A 16,381-nucleotide genomic window follows, 5' to 3' on the forward strand; every position below is an offset into this window, starting at 1 on the left:
ATCCTTGCCTCTACACACCTGGTTCTACCTCCTCCAAGTCTGTCTGTACTTTGGCAGTCTGTGGGATGGTCAGTAACTGCCACCATCACAGTCTAAAGGAAGCAGCTCTTCCATGTTCATCATCTGTCTTTCAAACACTTGTGGAACAGTTGAACTTCATACGTACCGTGGCTTGGATTAGTCTTTTAACTTTAGTCTTCTAAGTGACATTTTTATTCTTTAGAACTTTAAAGGGGCCCTGAAAGACAGATTAGCCAGTGCAGAACGTGGTGGGTAATGTGTTAGGATGTTAACTGAAAGGTTGGCGGTTTAAATTCACCAGCTACTCTTCAGGAAAAAGGTGGGGAAGCCTCTTTCCATTTGAGATTTTATTATTTTTGTGTGTGTACCGTCAGATCGGATCTGACTGCTACAGGAGGAGATTGTCCCTCCTTCTCCAGCAGAGGATCTGGTGGATTCGAACTGCGCACCTCCGGGATTGTAGTGCAGCTTCCTTCCCGGCACTAGGCCACCAGGGTTCCCTAAGAAATTTATAGTTTCAGCGACCCAGTGGAGGGCCGGCATGAGCTGGAATCGGTTGATGGCAGTGGGCTGCGTTGTTTTTGGAGGCTTGTTTTGTTTTTTTTTAATGTTGGGTCCAAGGAGTTCTGGTGGCACAGTGGACATACACTTGACTACCAACCAGAAGATTGGATATTTGAGCTCACTGGTTCCTTTGAGGAATAAAGGTGTGGTCGTCTGCGTCCATGAAGATTTACTACCTTGGCCACGTTAAGGGTCAGCTCTACTCTGCCCAGTTTGGTGGAAGGCGTTTGCTGTGAGTAGGAATAGACTTGAGGACGGCAGGTGATACTGTGTCCAGCTGTCCAGCCTGCCTCAGAGACTCATGGGAGGAGGTGGCTTGGGTTTATTAGGCAGTTCCTCAGCTGGGTCGGGTAGACTGTGCTGGAGAGTTGCAGGGGAGAGCTCAGTGTATCATTTCTGGAAGTTTCTACAGACAAGGATTCTGGTATGTAGAGTACTTATGCCACATGTTTAAGATAGGATTGAGAAGGCTGTGTGGATGGGATGAGCACAGGGCACAAGAGAACACAGCACATGGTCACCAAAGACGTCACAGCCAGCAGGGAGTCGTGAGGGACTGACTCACACAGCACTGGACAGGCTGGCTTGGCCTGTCCCCATCCCCACCCAGGACAGAAACGTTCAAGGACGAGCCCAGGAAATGCCTTTGCCTTTTAATCAGGACAAAGCTGCCTGTTGGGATCTGGGAAGGCGTATTGGATTTCCCCTTTAATCTCGCCAATCTGTGGGCAAGTGGGCACTTTGAAAGAACAAGGTGGACCGCTTGGCGTCAAATTCCAGAACAGCCTTTATCATTCCGATGACCATTTTTCCAATTTAGTTAACAGTTTATTGAGTTGTAAAACTACAGTGACTCATGTAATTAGAGGTTCCCCTCTGTGTCAACAGAGGGGACGTTTTTGGCACTCGGATAACAAGTTGGACAACTTTCCGGCCGCACTTCAAAAGAAGCAGTCGGTGCGGGATAATATTTTTAGAATGTCAAAACTGGAATATGGCTGGCTGCTAATCACGCTAAAATAAAATCCGTGATTAATTACCGAAGGGATTATCCGGAGTGACTAAAGTTGACTGCGGCCTCGCCAAAGGTTTTCCAGGCTACCTGCACTCAGCCAGGTGAGTGGAAGACAGGGAAGATGCCCTTCTCTTCTTTAATGCCCCGTGGAAAACAACAAGCAAGACAGAACCAAGCGACAGAGAGACAGACAGGATGTCCTGTAAGAGTCCCCCCCAGCGGAGAGGCCCTTGCACCCTTTCTGGCCTCCAAGACCTCCTTCAGCATGGACAGCTGAAAGGGACGTATAAAATAGCCCTGCAGGCAAACACTGGAGCGATCCCTCCCCAGCTGTCATAATAACAGTTCATTAATTAAGTGGTGGTTTAAAAATAATCACTTGAGCATTTCACGAACATAAATGAATCACAGGGACTCTTTGAGAGGCTCACAAATTAATTAAGGGCAGGATGACTCTCTCAAGTTTACCATTCGGGAGAGATGCTGTGTGGGTCTCACAGCAAGACTGAGGGCTAGTTTTTCTGTTCTGAGAACTTCATCTCCTGATTCTTGGGTCCTCCAGTCGTGTAATGCCTGGTAATGAGAAAGGTAGAAGGGGTGTGCTTGTGTGTGTGTGCACACGTGTGGTTATACCCATGTGTGTGTGTCTGTGTGTCTCCTCCCCTGTGTGTTTGCAGCTTGGATTGTGACCTTGCCCTCTGCCACAGTTGGCTACCTTAGGAGCTCCGAAGGGCACAGGACTGCTGCTGTGACCTCTCAGCTGGTCATCATTTCCTGGAAGGGATTTGGAGCCCTGGTGTCACAGTGTTTAAAGCATTTGGAAAACTTCAAGGTCATAAGAATGGAGAAAGACTAATCAACAACCTGCTTTATGGAGATGGCACAACCTTACTTGCTGAAATTGGGGAGGACCTGGAGTGTTTGCTACAGAAGATCAAGGACTGTAGACTTCAATAAGCTAGAAGCTCAACATCAAGAAGACAGATTCTGGCCCCTGGGCCAACTGGCAGCACCATAGACAGAGGGAAGATTGAGGTTGTTAACGGTTGCAGCTTGCTTGGCTCCACAGTGAACACTGTTAGCACAAGGCCAACAGTCAGGAAATCAAAAGACTAATTGCGTTAGGAAATCTGCTGTAGGTGCTAAAAAGCATCAGTGTCAGTCTAGGGACTAAGGTGCTCCAGATCCCCAGGCCATGGTTTTGCAATTACTTGCTATGCATCAGAGGGCTGGACAGTGACCAAGGATGACAGAAGAAGAATCTATGCCTTTGAGCTGTGGTGCTGGACAAAAGTCTTGAACATGCTCTGGACTGCCAAGAGAACAAACAAGTCTGTTGTGGAGAGGGTGAAACCAAGCTGCTCTTCAGAGGCAAGGATTTTGAAGCTCCATCTCACATATTTTGGGCATGTGGCCCGAAGGGAACAGTTGTTGGAGAAGGACGTCATGCTTGAAAGGGTGGAGGGACAGCTCAGGAGAGGAAGGCTCTGACGCGATGGATTGACACAGTAACTGGGGTCACAGGGGTGGGTGTGCTGGCAACTGTGAGACTGGCTCAGGACAGGGCGGAGTCCTGAGCTGCCGTGCGTAGGGTTGCTATGAGTCCCTGGCGACTGGATGGCACATAACAACAACATTGCTTCTGGAAGAATGATAGAGCATTCTAGTCCCATAAAGTGTACAGGCTTGGGGACCGTGTGGGGCACTTCTGATCTGTTCTGCAAGGTTGCTGCCATTCAGATTGAGCTCTTGGCCACAACTTTGAGGACAGTGGTTATACTTAAGCACAATCCTTAGGAGCAGTGATGGTGAGGGTTTAACACCAATAAATGCCCATCCCAATAGCAGCTTTTCTGACCGTTATCTTGCTCTGTCACCATGGTGTTCTGCAACCACCCTACAAACCATCAAAAACCAGTCCTTCATTAGGAAAGAGCCTGGGAAGTTCGAGTTTAACCAGTAATTCCTGGGTAATGCTTCATTTAGCAGATAGAGGTTCCACATCTGAGCCCCTGTTCTTAAGGCTGAGAGTCTGCATGTGGGCCATGGCCTCCGCACCCTTCAGTTTCCCTCAGGGGCAAGCTGTTTGCCTGTCGGTGGCCTCGGTCCTCAGCCTGCTTCACGGCTATTGATAGACACAAATGCTGACCGATTTGGGCTCGGTTCTCCACATCTTTCTCGATAGGAATCTTGTTTTCAAGGCAGATTGTCAATCATGGCTTGAAAACCTGCTCCTTGTTTCTCCATCTGTTTATTTATATCCTGTCTTGTTTCACAGAAGTTGGGGTAAATGAAAGGAAGCATGAAGTAATAAATGTAAAGTAGAAAGTCAAGACCAGAGAAGAGAAAATGAGAATAGGAGATGACTTGGAGGCTGGGGAGACCTGGCTTTCAGCTTCTGATCTAGGTGCCACTGGGTCTCTTCTGTCTTAGGTTGACTCCAATAGTGAAACCAACTTTATGACTTCCGACAACGCTCTTTAATTAAGGAGGAAGGAACCAAATATGCCCGCCTTAAATCCCTGGGCAGTTTCCAATCACCTACTTTTCATTTGCGTCAGAAAACAAGCAAACAAAACGCGTGCAAGATGCTAACAAAGTGATCCCTGGAATCTCGTTGAGGAGAAAGAGGGCACGTGAATGCTGAGGGGACATTCTCCCTTCAGTGTTCCGTCCATGAAGAGCTGGTAGACCCTGCTGTGTAAGTGACCTGGAGTCTCTTGTCTCCGGCACAGGGAACGAATGAGAACCACGGATACAGACTGTGAGGCTACCAAGGACCATAGCTGTATCGGGCGGTTCTGTGTGGCGGAGCCACAGGAGAAGCAGGCCCAGGTTCTCTCTGGATGAGGATGAAGAGGTGGACATTCTAGCAGAAGCCATGGCTGAGTCATATTCAAGGGCATGGAGGCCCGCTAACCCTGGGCTTATGGACAGGGCCTTTGGGTCAAGTCTGGGATTTATGTGGTGGGAGAGAGAGCAGGAAGGGTGTGTAGGCCTAGACTGTGCCTCAGTTGTAGAAATAAAAGGGCTAGAAATAGCTAATGTCACACCTGCGTGTTTCTAGAAAGGAGACGGTGAGGCCGTTCAGGATGCACTGTGTCCTGGATTTGCAGCGAGCTCATTGGTCCCTCTGGACTGACTTTCTTGTTCGTGCTGAAAGGCAAAGCCTCTGCGAAGAACTTGGTCTTCAGTATACTCTACCTGGCCTTGAATCATGGCTCACTAGTCATCGAACTTCCAGTAGGCAGTCTGAGGCTTAGTGTTCTCATCTGTGAAATGGGGGCATGCCCTCTGTCAAGGGTCACGGCACAGATGCAGGGAGGAGGAGTCTGTGTGGAAGGATGCTCTGAAGGTATAGTGAGTGGTCTCCTTGGGGGTCCTGCGTCGTCCTCTCAGGCTGCTTCTATTGCTGCTGGTCTCTGTGTCTCTGCTTTGTTCTATCTGAAACTCAGGTACAGTAGTATATTTCTCTTGGGAGGTAACCAGAGTCCACTATCCTGGCTTACCTGGCCCTGGTCACGTCCCCAATGACATGGTACAGTGAAGCACCGTCCTGCTGCCACTCAGGTCTGTGGGCATGAAAGCCACTCGTCCTTTGAGCTGACTCTAGCTCCTGGTGCCCACACGTGTCTCAGAGTAGACAGTCTCCGTGGGTTTGCCCTTGACTCATTGCTCTTGAGTCCCAGCTGACTCATAGCTGACCCTCCAGACAGTGTTAGGAGGCTGTAAATCACACGGGAGAGGATTGCCCATCTTTGCCCTGAGGAGCAACTGAGGAATTCAAACCCAAGACAGATGTCACCTTTCAGCTGATAACCCAAGTCTCTACAAGTTGCCCCTCCAGAACTCCCTGTTGGGTTTGCGGTGGAAGTCAATGGTCAAGTCTTTTTTCCAAGGGTCTTGTGGCTGAAGTCGAACCTGTAACCTTTCTGTTAGCACCTGAGCACATTAACCCTTTGCACCACCCTGGTATGATGACTCCTCATTCCCAAATCAGCTCCACTCACTTGGAGCTCTTGCACGGCTCTGCCTGCAGCACTTAACTCTCCTTTGAAGAGGACACCAAGTCGAGGCTCAAAGACGAGATTCTGCGCTCTGACATGTGAAGATCTGCCGTGTTAACCCCCTCTGAAGGGTGGATCCTGCTTGGCCCACAGAGTTAAATGCTTGGCTGCTGACCTAAAGGTCGTAGTAGTTCACATTCACCCCGGAGCACCTTGGAAGAAAGACCAGGTGATCTACTTTTGAAAACTCGCCATTGCAAACTCCATGGAGCATGGCTCTAGTCTGATATGTGTGAGTTTCCGTCAGTCAGGGTCAACCAGAGGGTAGTGGGTTCTGTGAGGACAGAAAGATGAACTCTGTTGGGAAACAGACTCAAAGCTCCCTCTTTCCCCTGGAGTCTGGGCTGACTCTCAGATGACACTCCATTGAGTTTCTGGAACAGTAAATGGTATGGGTGGAGGTCGTTGATCTTCTTCCTGAAGTGCTGCTGGTGGATTCGAACCAGCTGAGTGAGGTGGCTTTTGGGTCAGCAGCACAACTTTCTATGGACGGCACCCCCAGAACTCCCCTAATTCGAGCATCATGTGGCTCCCTGTTTCATAAAGACGGCTGATTGTGGTTGTCAGCAAAAGCAGCAGTGGAGTGACAGCTGGGGGGATTTGTGATGCTGCTTCCTGACAGTCCCTGAGGGCAACTCATACCACAGAAAGGGCCTCTGAAGGCTCCGTGGACCCTCACCACGGCCTAATTATCAGGTGTGTGGCCTGCTGTGCTTAGGAGGGAGTCTTCTCTCTAATTAACGTATCTGTGCCCTGAACAAGCTCTCAGGTTCCTGGTAATTCAGGAAACAGTGGGAGAACATGCCTGGAGTCCGCTTTCATTGAAAATTGACTACACCCACTCCTCGCCTGTCCACATGGTTCGGTTCCAAAGCCCAGGTTATGTGAAATAGAAATGATCAGAGAGTCAGGGGCTGTGTCCCATGTGGGTACCCGAGAGCCCAACACCCTGGCTCTTCACTGTCCTTCAGGTGGCCCTCCCATCTCTCAGGGCGCACCTGTCACAGCAGCCCTCCTTCCAACCACCCCTCCCTACCAGCCATCCCACCACTGCATGCTTTAAGGGCTTTAACGGGGTCATCTTCAGGTGTTACTTGTTACCTCTCACCTCCTGGCTGGGACCTCCACCTGATCACTGTGGCTCCTGACAACCTCTCTGCATGGGAACCAAACTAATCCTTCATCTCAACTTACCCCTCATCTGCCCCAGACCTGTGCAGCCCTGTTCCTTCTCCTTCTCTTCCTACTGTTCTCTACCAACCTCCATGAACTCTTCAGACCCTCGTTCAGCCTGCCTCGTGCTGTCTCACTGTTGCCCACGGCCTCTAAGGGATAAAGAAGAGAAGTTCAGTGTCAGTGGGATAAAGAAGAGGAGAAGTTCAGTGTCAGTCATCCTCACTCATGTGACCCAGCCTTCACTGGGCCTCCAGTATATCATTCAGGGCATCCTGTAGAGGTTGCCTAGGCCAAGTTGGGGTCCAAGATGGTGCCAGGACTATCAGAAACAATTCCCAATTCTTTTTCAGAATCTTTCTAAGTGAAAAATGTCAGCTAATGAGATAGTTGATAAGTGGGAAATAGGTGTAATTAGATGGTAGCATCCTATTTTTAATTACAGAGCCAGATTGTCTCTGTTTCAAACTTACTTTCTGGTGGCATTGTGCCCCAATGAAATTAATAAACTTTCTTGGGATCTGTTCCACTTTTAAAGCTCTGTTGCCCAATCTGGACCCAAAAATGCAAGTAGAATCCACACCACTCTGATTTGAGTTGGAGAATCAAACCAAAGTGCCCAAATTATCATTCAAGGTGGAAGCAAATGTTACTTCATCTGAAGTACCTTGCATTCATTTTTTAAAAAATGTTGTAAATATATAAATGTAAAAATTAATAAAAATATAAATTTGAAAGCTCAAACTCCTTATTGTCAAGGAGAGTCAGGACTGACTCACAGCTGACCTGGCTTTGGATTGCCAAGGCTGTAGGTCTCACGGGAGGAGATTGCCCAGCTTTCTTCTCTGAGGGATTGGTGGGTTAGAATCACCACAGGGCACAGCCTTTAGTTAGCAGCACTGCTGCCTAGGGACCACAGCACCAGTGTTCAAGATTGGTCTGTCTGTCTCTGTCACCCATCCGTCTGTCCATCATCCAGCATCTCCCTCCTTCCTTCTCTCTCTCTCCCTCTCCTTCCCCCTCCTCCCCTTCACCCCTCTCTCCCCTATCTCTACATCCGTCCCTCTCTCTATCATTATTCTTAGGCACTATCAAATAGACGTCAGCTCATAGCAGTACCACATGCTGTGGCGCTCTATGGTGTATTCAGTATTTTTTTTTTTACCAACACCACTAATCACAGGCATAAACTATCCTTTGGTAATTCTACACTTGCTGTAGAAGATCAAAGAATACAGCCTTCAATGTGAATTGTATCTCAACATCAAGAAAACAAAAATTCTTACCACTGGACCAATTGGCAACCTCACAAGAGATGGGTTAAAGTTTAAAGTTGTCAGTGATGTCATATTATTTGGATCCACAGTCAACAAACAGCCTTGGTACCAGGAGACAGGAGATTAGGAGATGAATTGCACTGGGTAGGTCTGCGGTCAGGAATCTCTCCAAATGATTGATTGAGGAGCAGTGTTGTCAGTTTGAGGACTAATGTGGGCCTGATTTAGACCATGGTCTTTCCAATCACTTGCTATGCATCTGAGAACTGGACAGTGAATAAGGATGAGAGAATGATGCCTTTGAGCTGTGGTGTTAAAGAAGAATGCTGAATATCCCATGGAACAAAGGAACAAACTCTTAGGACTTGGAGAAGGTGCAGCCAGAGTGCTCCATGGAGGCAGCGATGATAAAGCTTCATCTCATGTACTTTGGACATGTTTCTAGGATAGGCCAGTCCTTGGAGAGAGACATAATGCTTGAAAAGGTGGTGGGCTGGCGAAAGAGAGGAAGAGCCTTAAGCAGATGGGTTGGCACCATGACTGTTCAGTGGGCTCGAGTGTGTCAGGAAGTGTGGGAATTACACAGAGTAGAACAGCGTTCACATTGGTTGCTCATAGAGTCTCTGTGGGTCATTCTCAACTTGATGGCACCTAACAGCAGTGACGTTTTGCGGGTGACCGTACTCCCCATGACGAGTTACCTGTTTACTCTTAATACACTTTCATGGAAGCCCGGATGGTGCTATCATTTAGCATTCCACTGGTGATCAAAAGGCCAGTGACTTGCAATCATGTGGCTCTCTGCTCCTAGGGATATTTTGGGGACAAGTCTACCCCATCTGATAGAGTCCCTGTGAGTAAGAGTAGTACACAGTAAATATGTTTTATAAAACATTTTTTTAAAAAATTGGTTTTCTTTTGTTTTTCTCATCTCTTCAGAGGAATTCTTTTTTAAATCTAAAATCATACACACATTTGCCTGATCTCTCCACCCTTCATTCATCTTTTTCAATGAGCAGTTGCTGAGTGGGCTGTGTTCCCGGTCACTGTGATACTTGCTTGGGGTCAGTGCCGGATGGGAGAGATGACCACTGTTCTTGGATTGGACTGAATGGCAGTGGAGATGGAGGCTGTTGAAATCATCTCCGTGTTGAGCTCACGGTACTTGTGATAAATTGCTGCTGTTTGCTGCCATGTTGGTCCCCATCCTGTGATAGCCCCACAGATGACAGAACAGAATGCTGACCTGGCTCTGTGCCATCCGCGTGACCACTTCGAGATAGGACAATTATTATGATCTCTCGTGTTTTCGTTGGCCCTGTTTCCAAAGCACATCCCCGGCTCTGTCTTCTTAATCTGGAAGCGCTGCTGAAATCTGTTTGGCATCTTAGCAACACACAAACTTCCACAGATGGGTGCTGACCACACAGGAGGGGCCCTGCTTGAGAATGAACCCCGGGATCCCGCATGGAAGCAAGTGTTGGACCACTGTCCCCTTCTTCTGTGATGAAGAGGATGGTGCAACCTAAGTCTAATAGAGAAGATGGAAGGACTCTCCCTGAGGAGGGGACTGTTGAGCACAGATTTGGAGGAAGGATGTGAGTGAAATGGGTCCTATGCTAAGCAGTAAATGTTGGAGAGGATGTGGAGAGAGCAGAACTCTCATACGCTGGTGGCGATACCATAAAAAGAAGAGGGTGAAAAGTCTGGTGTGAAAAACAGTGTATATGAACTTAGTAAGAAATCAGTGTAAAATAAAAATTTAAGAAGCAAAATGGTACAACCACTCTTGAAGGCAGTTTGGCATTTCCTCAAAAAGCTGAACATAGAAATTCCATATGATACAACTATTCTGCTTCTAGGAATATACCCCAAAGAAATGAGAACCACTGAGACACAAATGGAGGTTTGCACACCAGTGTTCATAGCAACATTATTCACAACCGCAAGAACATGGAAACAGCCCAGATGTCTAACCACAATCAAATGTCTCAACAGACATTGTGGTACATTCGTGTGCTGAAATACTACGCAGCACTCAAGAGCAACGATTTCGAAAATTATTTCATAAGTTGGGAGGGCCTGGAGAGCACTATGCTGCATGAAATCAGGCTCATAAGAAGAAGTACTGTGTAGGACTGTTGTTGTTAAGTGCCATCGAGTTGTAGACAACTCATAGTGACCCTATGAATGAAAGACCGGACACTTCTATAACTTTTGTTGTTTCTCCAAGTTCATAGGGTTTCTGGAGGCAAGCTATTTTAGAAGTGGATGCCACTCCTGCTTCCAAACTTGCAGGAGCTCCACCAAACACTGTCCACCATGGGTGACAATTATCACATGAGACACATCACTGTCACAGTGTTTAGCATCACAACAACCACGAGTTACCTCTGTACAGCAAATGGACAGATCAGTGTAACACCACTATAAAGTGACAGTGTTAGCCTCCCTTTTTTGCCTATTGAAATCTGTACAATTACCATCAGTTATAAGGAGCCCGCCACCTCCTGTGTACTTTCTGTGTCGTATGAGGCAGCCAAGCCACCAGACATCGCCTGAGCCTTTCGAAGAACACAGGACCCGAAGAGCCAGAGCTGCCTGGGCTTCAGTTAGTTCTGCCCTAATTAGCTTACAGCAGTGGCCACGTAGGGCAGCTCCATCTGTGTCTGCTTCCTTCGCTGCTCCAAACCCGAATGGGGCCAATTCAAGAATAAGTGTGCTCCTATCGGGATGCAAAAAAAAAAAAAAGAAGAAGAAGAAAATGAAAGTTAATTAATTCTCTCCACACAGCCATCACCATGACCTTGGTTTTGATTCTTGAGGTGATGACAAGCACATTTGCAGCTTGTATGGCCGTGATACTAATTAAAATGGAAACAGAGCACTTTTGATAGATTCCCTCTTTGAGTTTATTCAAGGATTGTTGGATTTCACTTTACATGGTCACTCCCAACACCTGCAGACATGCCAGGGAGTGGGATGGACGGGACTGCGTGATGGAGTCCAGCACCCTCTGTCCTCTCAGTGGCTCTCACTGTCCTTGACTTGGTTGAAATGAACTTTTCCATTTTGTAATCAGTGCTGTAGAACTACGCTTCTCAGAGCACCTGTGCAGGAGAACGCATTTCTCCTGTTTGTAAGCTTTAATCCACTTGCAAGTGAAACATGGCCCCACTGGACACAGGTGGACATGCAACATGTGCTGCACAATATAGACTTGGTCCTTCCTCTGCAATGAGAGTGGAGGCCAGTGCTCATGGCAACACCACAGTGCTGCGTGAACTCAGAAACACTCTTCATTTGTGCACTCAGCTCATGAAGGATTCATAGCAAACAGTGTACGAGCCAGCACTGAGCATTGCATGATTTGAGCACCAGTCTCCTGGAGATGAGAAGGAGACAGAAGCAGAGCTAGAGTGGTGGGTAGTTAGTCGTCCCTGACCTGGTGGGACATCACTTCTTTCCTCCTGTGCATTGTTATAGAGAAAGCTCAGTCTGTAGTCCATCGTTCAGAAACAACACACCCTCTGTGTGGCCCGCAGAGTGAGGCATCACCCCTGTTATACGGGCTCTGGGAATGCTCTGAGACATTTGTTGGTGGTGCTTTGCATAGAGTGTTTAGGAACCAAACCACACATTGCCTTGGTAACTCCCTTTCAAGTCTGGTAGCCAAAGCAGCAGGCTTACTCGAGATCCAGGACCTCTTTGGAAAGCAGTGAAAAATAGTGGAATGGTGTTATATTTGCAGGCAACTCTGTGAACATTTGCATTACTTCCTCTGTATGTGGCACTGCATAGAACTTCAGTTAAAAAAGGAAACTCCTCCTTGATTATCAGGAACTTGCCAGGTAAAAACTCGAGTGCTTTTAAAAAATCTTAAGTGCATTTTTAGAAAGATTGAATACGTGCTTTTCTATGAGTGACTTCCTTTGAACCTGTGTATTATTTGTGAGTTTGTGAAGAAATTGCATCCTTATAGTGACTGAACAAGTCAATGATTTTGTTCTTTCACTTTTTGTTTTTCTCCCCTATTCATATTGTGTTCCCCATACATTGTGTTTATAAAATTAATCACCAACGATCTATGCCCACTATTCCTCCTCCTTTTCAGAGCCCCACTGGATCTTCCGAATTCCTTCTCCTTCCTCCGCCCACCAAACTCTGTGACCCCGTGATTTCCCCCCTCCTCACTCAGTACCCCTTCCACTTTTCCTTCTTTGAACATTTTTATACACATCTTATTAGTTATCGTTCTGTTTTTACAATGTTTTTTTTTCCCCCTGAAATGAATTTTTAGTCGCTGAGTAAGCCACTTGCCATTGGGTTGATTCTGGCTCACCTTTTTAATTTAATTTAATTTTTATTTTTTTCTTGCTCATCTTGACCTTGACCCATGTATCAGAGTAGAGCCATCCTCCATAGGGCTTTCAGTGACTGAGTTCTTGAATGTAGACCATCACAGTTTCTTTTATTACACTGCTAAAAAGACTTGAACCTTCAACCTTTTGTTTGGCAGCCAAGTGTGTTAACTTTTTGTAACACCCTAGAATTTCTCACAACTGTATATAGCCATAAACTCCTTGTAACTGACAATATACAAAGTGTTTTTATCACCCTTACAAGGTTCTCAGGACCTTTTTGCAGCACATCCCTCACTCAGTCTTGAGCCGAGTGAGCAACTGATCTCACCTTTGTCTCTATATATGAGTTTACATTTTTCTAGAATTAGATAAATGGCTGGTGCTGTACCCTGTGTGTCTGGCTTCTTTCACTACTATTATTATTTTGTTGGAAGAAGTCCAATCAGGGTGCTCCTTAGAGATAAGGATGGTGAACCTTTGTCTCGCGCGCCCTGGGCGTAGTGTCAGGAGGAAACAGTCATTGAAAAAAGGCATTATTCTAGGAAAGGTAGTTTAGCAAAAGAGAGGAAGACCTTCAGCGAGATGGACTGACTGACAGGGACTGAATCAGTGGGCTTGCGTATGGTGGGGGTTGTGATGATGGCTCAGGACGGGGCACAGTTCTTACCTGTTGTTCTCAGAGTCGCCATGAACTGTGCTTGGTCCCTTAAGACCTGTCAACAACAACAGTTGGAGATTCAGCCATGCTTTAGACGTATCAGCTGTTGTTGTTGCCTTTGAGTCGAGCACGACTCATAGCGACCCTATGAACAAAAGGCCTGAAGCCCCTCTACAACTATCGACATTTATCAATGTTCACAGAGTTTCTGGAGGCAGGTTGTTTAGGAAGTGGATACCACTCCTGCTTCCAAATCTGTCATAGAATGATACTGGTTTTGTCACCTGTGATGCATAGCGACACTATGAACAAAAGGCCTGAAGCCCCTCTACAACTATTGACATTTATCAATGTTCACAGAGTTTCTGGAGGCAGGTTGTTTAGGAAGTGGATGCCACTCCTGCTTCCAAATCTGTCATAGAATGATATTGGTTATGTCACCTGTGATGCATAATGACCCTATGTTCTGCAACTCTTAACCCTTCCCTGATCTGAGCCAGTCTCACTAATTCTGACACACCAACCCCCATCATCCCAGTCACTGAATCAATCCATCTCATCTGGGATCTCCCTCTCCTGCGCTGTCTGTTCACCCATCCGAGCATGATGTCCTTCCTTCTCCAAGGACCGATCTCTCCTGGCCACATGCCCAAATGAGTGAGGCATATCAATAGTTCATTCCATATTAGTCAAGGTATTAATTTCATGGTTTTTCTAATGCTATTAACTTGTTGCAATTTAAAGTGACCTTTATATAAAGGTCTTGTGTCTCTCAGAGACATTTCCATGTTTGGGGTCATGGCTGTAGCTCCTTTGTCAATACGGATCACAGATCCTCTACCGTGTATGATCACTGTCTCTACGAGCTGGCCTTTCCTGATAACGTGGGGAAGGTGTGTCGACAAAGTCTTGCATCCTGGCTTCTATGGAGTTTTCTGACTAGATTTCTTCCAGGATATGTGTGTTGGTCTCTTGGGCAGTGCGTGGTAAGGTCAGCATTATTTACCAACCCTGTAATTAAATCAGGAAAGACATGTGTCAAGGTTAGATTCTTTGTCCATACTTATTCCGTGTATACACTGAGAAAATACTTTGAGAAGCTGCACTCTGTAAAAACAATGTGGGATTCAGCAGAAGAGTCATGAGCAACCTGTGTTATGCAGGTGACACAACCTTGCTTTCTGAAAGTGAGGAGGACCTGAAATGCTTGCTGCAGAAGATCAAAGACTACAGCCTTCTATATGGATTGTGTCTCAATATCAAAAAGATATAAATCCTCACCACTGGACCAGTAAACAACATCATAGCAGATGGAGAAAAGCTTGAAACTGTCAACTATTTCGTTTTACTAACGTCCACACTCTACACCTTGGTACCAACAATCAGGAGACCAGGAGGCACATTGCACTGAGAAGGTTTGTTGTCAGGGACCTCCAAAATTCAGACGAGCAGTGATGTTAGTTTGAATACTGAAGTACACCAGATTCAAGCCATTGGGTTGGTTTGTGTTTTTTTTTTCAGTTACTTGCTCTGACTCTGAGAGGTGGACAGTGAATAAGGATGACAGAAGAATTGATGCGTTTGAGTTGTGGTATTTGGTATTTGAGAAGAGCACTGAGTGGACCATGGACTGTCAAAAGAACAAATGAAGTATATCCTGCAAAAGGTGCAGCCAGAATTCTTGGAGGCAAGAATGGTGAGGCTGCATCTCACGTATTTCATGTTGCTAGGAGAGGCTGTTCCTTGGAAAGGGACATAATGCTTGGAAAGGAGGGGGATTAGTGCCGAAGGGGAAGATCCTCAATGAGCTAGATTGACAGACTGCTGCAGTGGGCGCCAGAGTGTTAGGGATTGTGAAGATGGCACAGGATAGGGCAGGATTCAGGTCTGTTGTTCATAGGGTCACTGTGGCTTGTACTTGACTCCATGGCACCTCAAAACAACAACCAACACAGTAATTAAAATGTAATGATTCTAACTGGTCTTTATTCCTGTACAATGTATCTTGTTTTATCCATTTACTTGTGTTGGTGGTCCCAGGTTTTGAGTTTTGTGAATAAAATTGCTGTGAACCCTTGTATACAAGTACCTGTGCAAACATGCGTTTGCTTTTCTCTTGGGTAAATACCCAAGAATGGAGTGGCAGGGTCACAGAGTAGGTGTGTATTTAACTTCTTAAGAAACTAGGTCAGCAGTGGAACAGAACTGAGAACCCAGAAGTGCACCGAGCTATCTATGGTCAACTGATATTTGACAAGGAAATAAAACCTATCCAATGGGGAAATGTCATCCTCTTCAACAAATGGTGCTGGAAAAACTGAACTGCTCCATGCAGAAAACCGAAACAGGATGCACAGCTCACACTGTGTGCAAAAATAAACTCAAGGTGGATCAGAGATCTGGGAGAAAAGCTCAAAACTATAAAGTTCATCAGATACAAACTGGGGTCAAGCTTAGACTTAGACGGCCTAATCTATAGTATAAAGAGACTGCCAAATATAGCCAGAAATGCACAATCTGAAGAGGATAAAATTGGTCCATGGGACCTTCTGAAGATTAAATCCCTCTTTGCATCAGAATGAAAAGAAACTTACTACTTTTCGGCGTTTCCGAAGTTCGCGTGATCCTGCCCAGACCGCCATCGTTGAACCTCGCCTTTCCTGCCTCCTTGACTCTTCCCCCGAAAGCTCTGAATAAAACAGTTTGATCTCCGAAAAAAAAAAAAAAAAAGAAAAGAAACTTACTGACTTTGTGGGGGTGGGGGCAATGTTTGGCAATACTGTTTCAGACAAGGGTCTCATATCAAAAGTTTGCAGAGTCCTACAGGGCCTCCATAAGAAAAAGACTGATTACACAAATACAAAATGGGCAAAAGACATGGATAGACTTTACACAGAGGAAGATAATTGGATGGCCAACAGACATATGAAGAAATGCTCAGAATCACTGTCAATAAAAGAGAAGCAGATCAAAACCACAATGAGATACTATCTGACTCCAGTCGCAGTGGCAAAAGTTTTTAACAGGACAGCAAGTAATAAATGTTGGAGAGGATGTGGCAAGATAGGCACTCTTATACATTGTTGGTAGGGTTGTAAAATGGTACAAGCACTCTGGAAGCAGTTTGGTGCTTCCTCAAAAAGTTGAATGTAGAAATTCTATATGACCCAGCTATTCCACTGCTTGAAATATTGTGTTGTTGTTGTTGTTATGTGCCGTCGAGTCGCCTGCGACTCATAGCA

General features: G+C 46.1%; 1 protein-coding gene across 1 annotated transcript in view; it reads left to right on the plus strand.

The window, feature by feature from the left end:
* Positions 1-16,381, plus strand: part of GLIS3 (GLIS family zinc finger 3) — a 503,376-nt gene that overhangs the window by 259,991 nt on the left and 227,004 nt on the right. The window lies entirely within an intron of this gene.

The sequence above is a fragment of the Elephantulus edwardii genome, unplaced genomic scaffold (assembly GCF_000299155.1).
Source record: "Elephantulus edwardii isolate Elephantulus edwardi_28Jun2011 unplaced genomic scaffold, EleEdw1.0 scaffold00014, whole genome shotgun sequence".
Classification (NCBI taxonomy): domain Eukaryota; kingdom Metazoa; phylum Chordata; class Mammalia; order Macroscelidea; family Macroscelididae; genus Elephantulus; species Elephantulus edwardii.